The sequence below is a fragment of the Cinclus cinclus genome, unplaced genomic scaffold, assembly GCF_963662255.1.
Source record: "Cinclus cinclus unplaced genomic scaffold, bCinCin1.1 SCAFFOLD_32, whole genome shotgun sequence".
Classification (NCBI taxonomy): Eukaryota; Metazoa; Chordata; class Aves; order Passeriformes; family Cinclidae; genus Cinclus; species Cinclus cinclus.
The window spans coordinates 1692341-1708864 of record NW_026912098.1 but is presented as its reverse complement, the minus strand read 5'-3'; positions in this window follow the sequence as shown (position 1 = coordinate 1708864).

Below are 16524 nucleotides of genomic sequence, written 5' to 3'. Positions count from 1 at the left end.
TGGAGGGGTGCAATGGGCTGCTCCCGCCCCCGCCCATCACTGACCGCAGCCAATCAGCACCGGGGATCGGGGACTGGGGGCGGTGCCTGGTGACCGCGCCATCTTTTCTTTTTGCCTATAACTCCCATCATGCACCGCGGCCCGATAAAGCCCCATTGGAGCTGGGACTACAACGTCCATCATGCCCCGCGCTCCACAGAACTCCGCTATCTGCCCCCCTCCTCCCATGTCCCATAAGCGTCCCCCACACTCTCCAGGATCCCCAAGTGCCCCCTCACCATCCTCTCAGAAGTCCCCAAAAGCGGCTCCGGATTCCCTGGATGCTCCCAGCCCCACAGATTCCCGTTACAACCACTTCTAGGAATTCATCTTCTGTCACCTCCCGCGGCCCCACAGCATCTCATACCACAGGTTCACGCTTAAAACTCTCGCCGTGTTCCACGCCCTAAGGGGCCCCGTTAGACCTCTCCAAGCTCCCCCCAAATGCTCCCGAACCGTACACGTTCCGCCCTGACGACTTCAAGTCACAGCTCGGACTCAAAAGTGTCCCCCAGGTGCCTTCCCGGACCCCAAATGCCCAGTCCGAGACACTTCCGTGACTACAGCTCCCGTCATGCACCGCGCCCGACAGAGAGACATTGCAGCTGCGCTTTCAACTCCCGTGATGCTCCGCGGCTCCATTGAACAGTATTCTATCCGCGCCTACAACTCCCATCATGCCCCGCGCCCCAGAGAGCCCCGTTCGAGCCCCCCAAGTGCCCGCCCGGACCCCGAAGGGCTCCACATTCCCCTCCCTGACCTCCAAGTTTTCCCCCTGGACCCCCAAGAGCTCCCCCGGACGCCGAGGTGTCCGTCAGAATCCCTCAGTGCCCTGCCCAGTGCCCACCCGGCTCCATGAAGTGTCCTGCAGACCCTCAAGTTCTCTCTGAATTCCCTCCACAGACTCAAATCTGCGCCAAATGTGCCCCGGAAATGTCTCCATGGACCGCAGAGTGGCCTTTTTTATTCTGAATGTGAAAATGATAAAAAGGATTAGAAGAGGACTGAAAAAAAGACTAATTAGCATAAGGAGGGAGAAAAGAAGAGGCAATAAATAATGGAATTGTGCTACTTAGAACCCATGACCAGTAATATCTCTGGCTGCTAAAAATGTATAGATATTAATATAAATATGAAAATTAGGTAATAAAAAATGATATTACTTTTTAGAAATAGAAAAATTAGGTTATTTATTAAATTTAATTATTTTTAATTCATTAAATGCTAAACAGATATATCCTTTTATAAAGAAAAAATATTTATAATTGTATGATTTTTTAAAGTCTAATTATAAGAATTAATTTATAGGAAATTTTTATGTTTCTGGATATCAGTCCCAGATGAGCAATGTCAGACATGGTGAGGGTGGGGGTGAGGAGCAGGTTGTCCAAACAGGGTCAGCCCTGAAAGGGATCATTTTTCTCTGTGCCCAGACCTCCTAAGGAGACATTCAGCATCAACATCACCTGAAGAATGATGTATCATTTTCTATCTCCTGTGCAATGAATTGAAAACCAAAAATAATATGCCCTTGATTAAAACCAAAAATCATGAGGTGCACTTTGAAATCTCCCCCCTTAACAGAACTCCAAAGTGACTGCAAGCAGCTGCACAATCCCTGGAGACTTGAAGACAATGGAAGGAAGACAAAGAGCTCCCAAGGCCTTTGTGTATTTTAATGATGCCCGGATTTGGGGATTTGGGGCTGACTGCAGGAGCCTGAGGCACTGAGAGAAGGTTGAAGAAGCTGCTGCAGGAGTCAGCAGCAAAACTGCAAGTGCCTTGGAGCATCAGTGGCCGCCATGAGTGAGGGCAGGGAGTGCCCAAGGCTCCCCAGGGCCTGGGGAGAGCAGATCCTTGAGGGCAGGATTGCAGGAGCCAAAGGCTGTGAGCAGGGAACTGCAATGCTGAGCAAGGCCTGGGCTGGCTGGAGGAAGCAGAAAGGCCAAGGCTGAGCCCAGGCCTGGGACAGCAGGGCCTGTCCCTCACGGGTGGCTCGGGGCTGTTGCTGGGGCAGTGGGATGGCAGGGGCAGCAAGGACAAATGGCATCAGCCTGCAAGCCCTGCCAGCCTCCTCAGGGAGGGCCGAGGCAGAAGCAAAGTGCGGCCCCTGCCAGGAAAGTTCCTTCTGTGGGGCCTGCAGAGGCCCTGCCCGAGCCCAGGGGACAAAGGCCTGGGTGCCTCTGGCCCTGCCAGCCCTGCCCAGCCCTCGGCCATCTCTCCTGCAGCCTGTGCCCCCTCTGTGTGCTGCATAGCGAGGAGGTTGTGGAGCTGAAGCCTTGGGGCTCCCTGGCAGTGAACAGCACTGGGGTTCCTTCTTCTCCCCAGCTCTGCCTTGAGGCCCCGACCCTGTAGCTCCAGACAAGTCATGGAGGAAAGATGTCACGGCAAACATGGCAATACAGAGTTCTTTATTTTGTGTAACCACATATATAATACAGCTCTGGGACTATATAGTCCGAAATTTGCACTACAAATGCAAATACTAAGATGAAAGTGTTAGAGACAAAGGTTTTCCTGTTAACAAACACACAAAAATACATTACATGTGCCAGAAGAAAAAAAAATACACAGGACACAGAGTGGGCATTAATGAGTAACATCGTAAGAGCTAGAAAGGAGAATGAGAGTTTCTTGCTTCTGAAAGCATGAACAATGATTTTTCTCAGACCATCCTTGAGCTCCTGTTTCCTCAGGCTGTAGATTTGGGGATTCAGGGCTGGAGGCACCACCGAGTACAGATCTGACAGGAACAGATCCAGGGATGGGAATGAGATTGAAGGGGGCTTTAGGCAAGCAAATGTCCCAGTGCTGAGGAACAGGGAGAGCACAGCCAGGTGAGGGAGGCAGGTGGAAAAGGCTTTGTGCCTTCCCTGCTCAGAGGGGATCCTTAGCATGAAACCTGAAGATCTGCACATAGGATAAAACACCAAAGAAAACACCCAGATGCTAAACAGACAACAACAGCAAGAAGAACAAGTTCCCTGAGGTAGGAGTGTGAGCAGGAGAGTTTGAGGATCTGGGGGATTTCACAGAAGAACTGGCCCAGGGCATTTCCCTGGCACAGGGGCAGGGAAAATGTATTGGCTGTGTGCAGCAGAGCATTGAGAAAGGCACTGGCCCAGGCAGCTGCTGCCATGTGGGCACAAGCTCTGCTGCCCAGGAGGGTCCCGTAGTGCAGGGGTTTGCAGATGGACACGTAGCGGTCGTAGCACATGATGGTCAGGAGGGAATACTCGGCTGAGATGAAGAATGCAAAGAAAAACACCTGAGCAGCACATGCAGAGTAGGAGATGTTGTTGGTGTGCCAGAGGGAATTGTGCATGGCTTTGGGGACAGTGGTGCAGATGGAGCCCAGGTCAGTGAGGGCCAGGTTGAGCAGGAAGAAGAACATGGGGGTGTGCAGGTGGTGGCCGCAGGCTACGGCGCTGATGATGAGGCCGTTGGCCAGGAGGGCAGCCAGGGAGATGCCCAGGAAGAGGCAGAAGTGCAGGAGCTGCAGCTGCCGCGTGTCTGCCAATGCCAGCAGGAGGAAGTGCCTGATGGAGCTGCTGTTGGACATTTCTGCACTCTGGGCATTGTGGACTGTTCAAAGAAGTTATTGACAAGCTTGGAGCAATATCTCTCATTCAATCCTATGGAATAGTTTCTGGAATCCAGTCAAAACTACTTATCTTCCTATGGGGAAACCTCACTACACATTTTTATTTTTAAGTTTAGGTTGTTGCTGCTGAGTTACTGCATCATCTTCAGCATCACTCTCAGTCTGAACACTAGGGAGCCCAGAGGGAAAACAGAGCTCCCTGTACCCCAGTGCAGTCATACCAACTGTCCCACACAGGTACCATTTCCTGATTATACCTTCCTCTATTTCAGCGTGAACATAAGCATTCTTGAAAAATAAAGTGGACTTTTTGAAGACTCCAATTAAATAATAATTTTCTCTGAAACATCCTCTCTTTCCTTGTGCATCTGGACATGGAGGGATATCCAGCTTTAGTCTGGCTCTCTGCTGCCTGGAGTTGTTCCTACTGGGAGCTGTTGGTCTCTATCCAAATCTTGTCCCTGCCAGTGCTTCCAGAGCCCAGCCCAGCCCTGGGGGCTCAGCTCTGCCCTGCAGACCCCTCCCAGCACAGGGCACTGCCCAGGGGCATCTCCCTGGCAGCAGGGCCTGAAGGGCAGCTCAGATAAACTGAGATGCTGCAAGCCAAGGTGCTGCTGCTGCTGTCTGTAGGCAGAGCAGGCTGAGGAGGAGGCACTTTGTGAGGCAGATCTGAGGCACATCTGCTGATGCCCCGTGGGACAGTGCAGGAGTCTCAGTGACACAGACACACACCTGACAGCCCCTTTGCCTTGCCTTGAGGAGAGAGCTGAGAGCAGCCCTGGCCATGCAGCAGCATCTGCAGAGCAGGAGGAATCTGCCCTGATGGGGGTGGCTCCTTCCACCTCCAACTACTGCCCACAGTCCATGGGGAGCTGCCAGGCAGGCTGAGAGCTGTCCCTGGCAGGTGGCACATGCCCTGGGCTGGCCAAGAGCCCTGAGGGCTGCAGAACAGGCACTCCAGCTCTAGGTCATATTCTCCCAAGTGTGTTTCCAGGTGGAGGTTCACATATGCAGCCCCAGGCCCCCTACAAACACAAGCTGCCTGCTGCCTCTTCACCTGCCTGGAGTCCTGCCTGCGTTCATGGCAGCAAAACCAGGCTGTTCCTGGCCAGAGACCAGAGCTCTGCTCCTGCAGGATGCTCTTGCCAGCACTTTACAGGATTCTGCTCCGCACGCAGCACTTTTCCTTCCCGCTCTCAACAGGCTTTGGCACACAGAGCACAACCTGGCTGGCTCTGCCATCAGCACACCCCAATCACAGGTGGAGGAAGAAGAAGCAGGGGCTGTTTTGCAGCCATGCCCAAGAGAGACTGGAAGGGTGCCCTCCCTCTGGTCTCACTTGCTTGGCTTTCTGACTGGGTCTGGGGCAGGGGCTGTGATTCCTCATTTGTGGGGACCAGAACCGCACTCAGGATCCCAGCACTGCCTGACAGCGCTCTGGACACTGGCACGGTCACACGTCCGAGTTTCGGGCACTGTGCTGCTGCTTCATTTGTCCTTTGGCACACCCAACGCTCCTTAAGAAGCCCTGATGGTCTCTGGTTCTGCCCTCTTCCTGACCTGGGCAGGGATGGAGCATTGCTGTGCTTTCAGGAAGCTGGTGTTGAAACCTTGCAACATTCCAGTCTCCTTTGCCCTCTGTGGATGCTTGCCATGGAATCCGTCCCAGTTGGGTTCAGAGCATACTCAGGTGGAGTGGCTCTTCTAAAACCCAGGGCCTCCAAGAGTGCTCAGCAAGACCTTTAACTCCACAGTGTTGTGGAACTGGACCTTTAGCACAGAGATATTTCCAGCCTGATCTGCCCTTGTTCCTCTGCATCTCTGCACAAAACACAGCGTGGAAGAGAATGGCAGGAAGAGCCCATGTGTCCCAGGGCTCCGGATTTGCGACGCTTGAGCTCCACAGAGATGCAGGCAAAGTGAAGAAGCCAAACTCTTTATTGATGGAGGGGGAAGCAACGGGAGGAGATGGAGGGGACAAAAGGGATGGGTACAGTGTGAGGGCTGGAGGGAGGGAGCAGTGAAAAGGGTGGAATGAGACATAAGAGAAAAAAGGGATGGGCACAGTGTGAGGGCTGGAGGGAGGGAGCAGTGAAAAGGGAGAGATAGTGGAGGGAAGATGAGAGGATGGGCAGTGTCTGAAGGCTGGAGGGAGAGAGCTATGTACAAGCAGGGAGAGGGCTGAAGCCACATGAACTTCAACAGGCTCAGCTGTGCCTGGAGCTCCAGCTGGTCTCTTCTGGTCTCAAGGTTGCTTCATCTTCCATGGCATCTGGAGAGCTTAAAGGGATGCTGGTTCTTCTGAGCCAGCAGATGAGCATGGTTCTGCAGCTCTTCAATTGAGTGCATCTTGAATTCCTACGTTTGTTTGGGAAGGGCTGTCGTCTGTCATCAGGGCTTGAAAGACTGGAAGACAGAGGAAAGGAGCCATGGTCAGAGCCCAGATCTGTGGGAATCCAAGGTGACCTTCCTGCTAGGGCCATCCCAGCTAGCTTATTCCATGGCCAATACAGAGGAGGGGCCAAGGGGATCAGCTGCAAGGTGTTGGCCACAAATACCCCCACCCATGTCCCTGAAATCACTGTGTGCTCCATCCACGCCACCGTTCATCCACACAGGGAGTGAAACCCTCCAGAACCGGGCCAGGGATTGCAGCTCCCTGCCCAGGGATTGCAGCTCCCCCCACCAGCCCCGCTGACAGCCCGCTGCCCTCACTCACCCTCCCTGAGCACCTGGGGCTCTTCCTTCTGCCCCCTCAAGCTCCGCCTGGCGAGCCCTGTGAACACAGAGCCTGTCACTGCCCCAGCGGCACAGCTCCCTGCCAGCGGCGCTGCCAGCCCTGTGGCCACTGGCCCTCCTGGCCCGGCAGGGCTCAGCCCTGGCCCTCGCCACCTCCTGACACCCAAGGAAGGGCACGGCTGGGAGAGGGCGGCAGCAGCCCCGAGGGCAGCCGGGGCTCCACGGCGCCGGGCCCGGATGGCGCTGCCGGGGCAGCAGCCGGGGCCGGGGCCGAGCCGTGGTGGGTGGGGAGGGACCCCGGGCTCACCGATGAACCTGATGGCCGCCTCTCGCAGGGGCTCCTGGGGGCTCTGCAGGTACGGCAGGGCCTGGCGCAGGTGCTGGGCCGCTCGGCTCCTGTCCTCTGCCAGCTGGGGAGAGCGGCGGCAGGCAGGGAAGGGTCGGGGCGGGCTCTGCCCCTTTGGCAGGCGCTGCCCTGAGGCGCCCGGCCCCGGCCTCCCCTGCCCGCCCAGCCCTGAGGCGCGGCCGGCAGCCGCTGGCGCCGGGCTCTGCAGGGGCAGAGGGCCGGGTGCTGCCCGGGGAGCCGCGGTGCCCACCCGCCCCGCGGCCCCGCTGGGCCGGGGCTCCGTCGGCACCCGGCTCGGGGCCACGGGAGCCTGAAGCAGAGCCCGTGCGGCCCCTGGGTGCAGCACTGGGCACGGCCACAGCTGCCAGCCCCACACAGCGAGCACCGCGCTCAGGGGGCTTCTCCAGCCTGAGCCTGGGGCTTCCAGGCCGTCCTTACCAGGCACTCGGCCAACTTCCACAGCTGCTCCTTCTTCAGCAGCTGCTCCAGATTCCTCTTCTTCAGGAATTTGGTTGCACAACGCAGCGTTGCCCGAGAGGCCTGGAGAGCAGCAGAGATGTGGAGATGGCAGCGCAGTTCAGGGCACAGGACCCGTGTCCCTGTGCCAAGGCCTGGAGGAGGCTGCAGCCCAGGAGGTGCCAGGGCAGGAGGCAGCCGAGCCCCCTCCCAGGGATGCACCAGCAGCCCACGAGTCCTCACCTCTGCCACACGCCGATTTTCATCATGACAGTGGAATAAAAGTGGGAGTAGGCTCTGGCACACAGTTGACTTAAGGGGCTTTTTTCCCTCGTCTACTACCAATTCCATCACCTTGCAGAAGAGGTCAAGGGAGAGCAGCTGCACGTGGCTGTTGTCCTGGAGGAAAGGAAAAAACCTCAGCACCAACTACTGCAGCCCCTGAACAACAGCCCAAATAATCCACAGGGCACCCAGTTTTTGGGCAGCAGCCAGTGCCCGTGGCTGAGGACACTGAGCCTTACGTTGTCAAAGAGGGCCAGGAGTGCCTGGGCCAGCTTCAGGGCGGTGGTGGTGGATATCAGGATGTCTTTGTCCTGGAGCACATTGGTGAACACGTGGAGGCTCATGCCAACCACCTCTCCATCTGCATCACCCAGCAGCTCCAAAAGGCTTTGAGACAGGCTACACATTTTTAGGGCCTGTGTGGAACACAAGGTTGTGCTGTGAAGCCACGAACGACAGCACCACCAACACTGCCCTGGCACTGCAACCCCAACTGCAGGGCCCAGAGGCCAAAGGCCTGTCCCAAAGAACTCAGGGAGGTGAGGCAGGAGAGCTGGGAGCATCTGCCTCAGCTCCTGAAGTCCAGCCAGCCCAAGGGGCTGCTTTCCCCAGCGCAGCTTCAGCCGATGTCCCCTTCTCACCATCGAGGGATCCTTGCTGAGCACCACAAGGCCTCGGAGCGCCAGGCGACGCCTCTCCCTGCACTTGCTCTGCACATGCCTTGACATGATCTCAAGGATGCTGTCAGCACAGTGAGTCAAATCCAAGCAGCCCAGGACCTGGAAGGCACAGGGCAGTGACAGGGGACCCAGCCAGCAGGAGCCCAGATCCGCACAGGGCTGGGCCCAGACAGCAGCACAGGGCACGGGCACCGTCCCAGGCAGCTGTGGCGATGACCACAGAGAGCTGGGAGGCAGCTCAGAGAGGCAGCGCTGGCCATCGGGCTCACCTCCACAAGGAATGCCAGGAAAGGCAGATCCCAGCGTGGCTCTTCCCTGCTGAGCCAGCCAAGCAGGCGGCGTGCAATCCCAGAACACACGGAGAGGGAGGCACGGCGCATCTGCCTGATGGGGGAAAAGGCACCAAGACACTGAGGTGGGCAGGCAAACCTCTCTCAGGACTGAGTCACAGAGGTCCTGTCTTTGCCCAGCATCCCTGGAGCTGATGTGGGCATTTTGGGAGGCTGCTCCTTCTGGGCACCTCCTCTCCCAGCCTTTTCCAGTCTGCTTGGCTGTCCCTTGGTGACAAATCCCTCTGGCCCATGAGCACAGGGACTGTGTGGGGCACCCCGGGCACAGAGCACAAATGTCGGGGACAGAGGGGAAATGGGGGTCTCACCTGGCCAGCAGACCCACGGCATAGTGCTGGGTGTCAGCACAGAGCAGCGTGTCCCAGCCACGCTTGCGCTCCATGGCCATCACCTCAGGGTCATAGTGCAGACAGAAGAGCAGAGCCTTCATGGCCTGCACCGCAAACCTGTGTGCAGAGCAAAGTCCAGGTCACACTGGGAGCACTGGTGCTGGCCACAAGGGCATGGGAAGGACAGGGGGACTGGGACCTGTTGGGCTGGCTGGGAAGGCGATGTTCCTCCCGGCACGCTGTCCAGAAGTTATCAACTTCCTCTGGCATCTGCTGTGTGGTGATGACAACGTGGAAGAGCAGAGCCACAAACAGGCGGGAGGAATAAAGGATCATTGCCTTCTGGCACTGAGGCTCAATTAGCCAGATCACCAGAGTAGCCTGCAAAAGAAGCAGCCCGAGACAGCGCTCAGGGCTGAGCTGTCCATGGGGCAGGGCCCGAGGGGAGACGCAGGGGGAGCAGCGGGCCCAGTGCCCCCTGAGCCTGTCCCTAGCCCAGGTTTCAGCCCAGTGCCTGAGGCACGGAGAGGATGGAGAGCTGCTGGAGAGGCGAGTGGAGAGCGATCAGAGGCCAGTTCCAGAAACTCACAGCCAGGGCAAACACGTCTTTGTTGTCTCCATCAGAGGTGCTCATGCTGTGCAGAGGCCAATCCTCCATCACACAGAGCAGTGTGGGCAGCACCTTCTCCACTGTTGGTCCTGATGAGCCTATGGCTCTCCACATCCTTGCAGCAGCTCTGTGGGATCACAGCTCTGTGTCAGGGGGTCTCAGGCACAGGACCATGCCCTGTACAGCTGTGGGGCCCAGGTGACAGAGCCCCAATGCCCTGAGGGGGAGGGAGGGAGCATGGCAGCAGGCTGAGGAAACAGAGGGGCCTGAGGCTCCTGGAGCTCTGTGCCTGTCTGGCAGACCCCACTGGACAGGCTGTACAGGGCCATGGGCCCTAAAGGCTGTTGAGCCCTGAGCTCTCAAGGCACGTGGACCCCGTACCTGTCACACGTTGGGGCACAGCGCAGGAGGGTCAGCACCACGTCAGCAGGGTGTTCTCCAGCCAGCCTCCAAATGTCAGTGCGCAGCCTGACACCCACAGTGGCATGGGACACGAGACTCTGGTGAATGCTTTTCACCATGGCTGGCACCTGGAGGAGGTGGGGAAGAGTTGGAGCACTGTCCATGGGAGACACTCCCCAGCTTCCCCTAAGAAGTGCTTCCCTCCCCGCCACACTGTGCTGTCCTCAAAGACTGAGGGGGCCCAGTGACCATGGCGTGAGTGGGCATGCACTCCTGTGAGGCCTCAAGCCCTGGCCTCAGGCTGCTTACGTTTGGCTGGGAAGAAACACAGGGCTCCTTGAAATAGTCCCCAATGAGTTCCTGACTCAGAGTGGCAGTGGTGTCAGTATTTGTGATGCCCTCAGACTCTGCAGTGCCGCCCATGTCCTCAGTCTCTGCCATGTCAGCCTTTGCCCTGCCATCATTCATTGCAGTGTCAGAGCCCTCTGAGCACTCAGGTGAATTTGGGCTGACATCTGGCTCTGCCTGGAGCTCGGTCAGCCTGGAGTCAGGCTCAGCTGTGCCCTCTGTAGCTGTGGTTCTGGTCTTCCTACGTCGAATGCGTAGGAACTTCTGGAACCTCTGCAGGAGAACAAAAGACAGGGAAGAGAGGCAAGTTCCATGCAATGCTCCAAGCGCTGTGCTGGGCTGAGCAGTGACAGCAGGCCCAGCCCAGGTAGGGATGGCTGCAGGTACCTTCAGTGTTGTGCGGAAGCGGCCACGGGTGGGTTCCTGCTCTTGTGTCCGGTCCGTGGCTGCTCCTGGGTAAGAACGAGTGCAGCCAGAGCTGAGGGGCTGCGGGAGAGGCCAGAGAACACAGCCCAGCCCTGCGCTCCCCAGGCAGGGACAGCCCCGGGATGCCCCAGGGGATGGAGCACGGCTGCAACGGGGTGTCTGCCCAGCCCCTCTTCTGTCCTGTCCCTGGCCATGTCCACAGTGGATGGGATGGGATGGGATGGGATGGGATGGGATGGGATGGGATGGGATGGGATGGGATGGGATGGGATGGGATGGGATGGGATGGGATGGGATGGGATGGGATGGGGCCCAGCTGGCAGCAGCCATTAGCCCTGTGGCCCAGCTGTGCCACTCACCATCCTGCATTGGCTGGAACTGCTCCAGCTCCTCAGGTGGTTGTGCTGGGGATACTCCAGGGCCTTTCTCTTTTTTCCCTCTGCAAACCTTGAACAGGCTGAGAAATCTGCCCGCCATGTCAGAGTCTGGCCTCAAGGGAACCTTCTAGAGAAATGCCTTGGGAAAGCTGTGAGGCAACAAGTCGTGCAGTTGTGCCTTGAGGACACCCACGACAGAGTTGCCTCAGGAAGGCTGCAGGACAGCAAGTCCTGTACTCTGCTCTTGAGGGCTCCTGCCACAAGGACAGGAGACTCCTCGTAAGCAATTCTGGTCACCAAGTCCTGCGGTCCGGCCGCGAGTGCACCTGCAAAAGAGAAGCCTCGGGAAGGCCGCGGGCCACCAAGTCCCACAGCCTTGCCACGAGGTCACCTGCAGTAATAACGCCTCAGAAAAGCTCCGGGTCAGACACGAACGAGTGCGCTGTGTGGGGGCTCCTCACAGCACCGCTCCGGCGCGTCCTGTCCCGTCGCCTGCTCTGAGCACTGTGGTGTGGCTGTGTCACTGCGAGCTCCTATGTCAGCACAGGTCACAAAGGGTCCTTTGACACCGTGTCCCATTCCATGCCATGGTGACCGTGCTGCTTTGTGTCACAAAGGCCCTTGCACACACTGCCACCTGCCCTGGGGACACCCTCAGCCCACCCAAAGTGGCCCAGGTTGGAAGAAATCCCTCGCCCCAAGTGTTTAAGGCAGCCTGACAGGATGTTTATGAGCAGCTCTAACCACCAGCAAACACTGCCCTGCTCTGCGGGCTCAGGGCAGCAGAAGGAGCCCCCAGGGCTGCTGACACAGCCGTAGCTGGAAGGGCACGGGGCCTTCCAGAGAAGCTGGCACAGCCTCCTTGGGACACATCCCAACTGCTGGCCATCCTAAACCTGGGCGTCCAAAAGTTCCCTCTTGGTCAGCCCTTGTGGCCTAAAGCTTCAGCTGCTTTAGCTCCTGGTGCTAAGCTGCTCATGCTGAATGTGACAACTCAGAGAGAAGAATACAGTTCATCCAAATCCTTCTGGGACACTGAGAGGGGAGGCTGTGCAAACAGGAGCATGGTTTGCTGTTACCTCTCTGCCTTTCATGCCTTTCAGCACTTTGGAAGCTCAGGCAAGCACTTTGTCCAAGGGTGCAATGAAGCAGCTGTTCCTGCTCCCAGCTCTGGCTCTTTCCTGTCTCTGACCTTGACTGGTTTTGTCCCTCTTGCTGTGCCCTCTGTTCCCCCTGTGCTCAGTGGCTGCTCCCCAGGACTGTGGAACTGGCACAAATCAAGGGCTCCAGCCCCTCCTTTCTCTGCCCTTGCAGCTGCCTGGTCACAGCAGCCTTTTCCATCTGGTAGCTCCACATGGAGAGGGAGTCCCCACCTCTGTTCCCTGCACAACCTCCAGGAGCCCAGGGCTGCCATCTCCAGTCCCTGCTGGCACTGAGGGCTCCCAGGTGCCCCAGGCTGCTGTGACACCACTGCACACGGGAGGGAACAGTGCCAGGGGCTGTGCTCAAAGTCAGGTCCATGTGCTGCTGCTGCTGCTGCTGCTGCTGCTGCTGTGGGTGTCGTTTGTCCAGCCGTGCCCCAGAGTCAGGGATCAGATGCAGGCACTGCTGCTGCTCCCTCGGGATCAGCCACAGTTTGGGTGTTGCTGTCAGTGCCAGCAGAAGCGGTGGCTGGAGCAGAGGGTGCTGACAGTGCCCCAAGCCCCGGGGCCAGAGGGGTCCCTGGGCTGGGGCTGGGAGCTGGGAGGGAGCTGCCCCTTGTTCTCCCTCTGCCCCACACAGAGCTGGGCCGGGCACAAGGGGGGCAGCCCAGCAAACAGGGAGCCTGCGAGTCCCTTCCAGCCCTGTCTGCTCAGAGCTTGGGCCTTGGAGCTGCAGGTGGACAAAGGCAGCTGCTCCTGGTCCCTCGCTGTGTCCCCGTGCTCAGCAGTGCTGCTCCATCAGTCTGTGCCCAGCAAGGGGGAAAAGCCTCAGCCCTGCAGGGCCAGGAGCTGCCGGGCTCTGCCTGAGCAGCTCAGCCAGCGGGAAGGAGCTGCTCCACACGGGAACCAGGAGCAAAGGACTGCAGCACCTCGTTCTTGGGCCGAGCCCCGATTCTCTGGGGGAATAGCAGAGCTGTTCTCATGCACTGCTGTGTCAGAGCTGCAGGTGCTGTGCCTGCAAACACAGGGCTTGAGATCTGCACAAGGATTCTGCAACTCGTGACTGGATCAGGATGTCACCAGTGCTAAACTCCAGTTTAGTCCAAAGCAACCCCTTTACACCTCTGCTGCTCTCTGCTACATTTTTTTCTTCAGAATATCTAGACAAAAGTAAACAGAGGAGGAGCCTACATTTTCATTGTTTATCAGAAATGCATCTCATTTTGCTGTACATTCCTTTCTTAGGATGTGTTCTCTTTGTTTAAAAAAAAAGAAAAAACGGAAAAAAAGAACAAAAAGCAAAGTGAAAATGAAGAGAAAAAATAAACCACAATGTGTAGTGAGAAGTCTTCTGTAACTTTGGAGCAATTAGTGTCTGATCTTTCTTAAAAAGACAACTAGATTATTTGCTTGGTAAAAGTTCTGATGACATGGATCCATCTTACTGACCTCAGCATCCTTTTTTAAAAGATTTTGGGGTTTGATTCTAATATTAAGTCATTTTTAATTGTGGTTGAAGAAACAGGAAATTGAAATTTGGATTGTGCATGATTGTGTTTTGAGGGTAAAAACACTGCAGTTTGAAACTGTAACCTCAAGTATTGAAAATTAATGTGATAACTCCAAATGGATTGGGTGACAGCAGCTTTTCCTATAGGATGTGCAGCATCAGAAAGACTTCATCAGTGAGGTTGTGGGTGCTTTTATCTTTGTCCTGTGCCACTCTGGGATGTCATGAAACGGGAATTCACCTGCCACCAGCCACAGTCACCCTCTGACACTGCGGATCCTTGGACCTTGTGTCCCCAAAGCAGACACAAAGTGTTTCTGCAGCTCCCCATTGGCACAAAACTACCACAGCTGGGATTTTTCCAAATATTCCTCGCATTCCTCAAGAAATAGCAGCCCATCCCAATGAATCCAGCGATTTACGCAGACGGTTGTCAGCTCCACTTCCTGCCTAGAAATCCTGAAACAGCTCCCAAATTCTGCTCCCTTCAGCTCTTGGACACCTACTCACAAAGCTGGGAAACAAATCCCCTGTCCACTGCCTTACAAGGTGAGTTATGCCAAAGTTAGAGCTCTGTGGGAAATCTCTGCCCATCCCTATCCTTTTAATATATCCATACATGGGGGTGTGCATGGATGTGTATGGAATAGAAAGGAAGGGGTGTGCAAGCAACGTGACTGACTCTTTCACTCTCCATGTTGGTCCCACAGGTACAAAGACAATATGGATAGCCTGACACAGTCAGACCTTTCTCTCCATGCATACAGAGACATCCCAGAGCCCCTGGCTCAGTCAGACCCTTCTGTCCATGGATACAGAGACATCCCAGAGCCCCTGACACAGACAGACCCTTCTGTCCATGGATACAGAGACATCCCAGAGCCCATGGCACAGACAGACCCATCTATCCAGGGATACAGAGACATCCCAGAGCCCATGGCACAGACAGACCCTTCTGTCCCTGGGAGCACAATGGGGGTGGGTGGGCAGTGAGTCCTGGACAGGAGCCAGACCTGTGTCCAGCCTTGCCAGGCCCTGCCAAGGCTCAGTGCTGGCTCCTCTGGAATGGGAAAGCCCTTCAGCCTTGTCCCTGCCCAGAGGGGCAGTGCTGGCCTGGCAGCACAGGCTGTTTTCCCCACAGGCTGCAGGAGATGAGAACACAACACTTGCAAACACTGAGTGCAAGCCACAGCTCTGGGTGCTCCCCATGCACCTCAGCCCTGGTTCCACTCTCTGCCCCAAGCTTGTGAAGTAAAAGGCAGTTGGGGGAGAGAACTGTTCAGAGAAGGACTAAGCTACAGCTTGAGCAGGCTGAAAAATATCATTTGGGGTCATACCAGATTGATTTCATTTCAGAAGGTATTGAACAAATTTACTTTTTGGGGGGTGTCATGTTTTCCCTTGGAAGTGTACACTCTGCAAACTTGAGCTGCGTTGCTGAAATGCTCAAGCAAGTCTCTGCTGCAGGTCACTCCATTTCTCCTTTGGCTGATGCCAGCCTGGTGCTGAGCTGCAGCAGAGCCCTGGCAGAGCCCAGAGCAGCCTCAGCATCCACAGGGCCCGGCTGCAAGGAGGGAAACCAGAAATTGCCCGTCAGCTGAAGGCTCCTGTGCCCCTTGTCCCAGCTGCCACGGTGCCCAGGCCATGCTGGCCGTGCCCAGAGCAGTGCCCATCACTGCTGCCTTGGGCAGCAGAGCAGGAGGGCAGGACATGTGCCCAGCCTGCAGCCAGCCATGGCACATCCACCTCCTCAGCAGCTGCCACAGCAGGATGCTCCTGTGCTCGCTGCCATCTCCCAAAAGCTCTCATCCCACCGTGACAAGAAGATGGGGACCCACCTCATGCCATCGCTGCTGGAAGAAAAGCTGGTCCCAAGGGATGTCCTCAGCCTTCTCCAAGGGCACGGCCCATCCACGCCGCAGCTGGTCCCGAGCACTTCCTGATCCACACTGGAGCCCACCTGGAACACTTCCTTTAGAGAAAGAATCAACAAATTAATGAAAATAGATTACAGTCCAGAAGGGGAGAGAAGAAAAATGGTAAAAAATCTAATCTCTGTCAGGGGCTTGAGGAAGGCCCAACCCTAGATGCCAGGGAAAAACCCACCCACCGGTGAGAGAAGCCCATGCTTTCTCCCTTTTCCCCTGCACTGGCCCCACAAGTCATGGTGATCCCAAAGCAAGCAAGGGCAGTGGAGCAGCCCAAGCCCTTCCTTGCCTGCCAAGGAAAGCAGCCATGCACAGTTCTGGAGTCCCACCTCACTCCCACCATGGGGCTTTGTTTGTGTCGTGCTGGCTGCCCCAGCCCGGGGCACGGTGGGTGCTGGGGGCTGTTGGCAGGGCCAGGAGCTGACTCCCATTTCGTACCCACCCCAGCCCATCCCCCTGGCCCTGCCAAAAAGCAGCTTGGCAGATGACAGAAGAATCAGTTTTATCCTCCCCAGCAAAGGGGGAACCTTTGCTTCCTGGCCAGGCTGTGCAATGCCCAAATCTGGGAGCATCCCCCTGGGTCTGGACTCATCTGTAAATTCGCCGTGGAGCCTGGCTTTGAAGAAGGTGCCAGAATCCAAGTCCATCTTCAGCTTGCCAGTGGCCAGGTGGAGGAAGAGGTTGTCATCCTTGATGTCATCCTCACTGTCTCCAGCAGCAGCAGCCCCACCTGCTACAGCTTCTCCAGGGGCTCCTTCTCCTTCCCTGGGGTGAGACCAGGCTCTCAGTGTTCTGCCCAGGCCCCAGCTGTCAGTGAACCAGGACAAGCCAAAGCAGCTCAGATGGTGGCCACCAGTGCTGGGCAGAGCAGCTCAAGGGCTGTGTGTTCCCACCTGATGACCCCTGTACAGTGACACAGGCAGGACAAAAAAGTCTGGGCTTCTTTGCTTCTG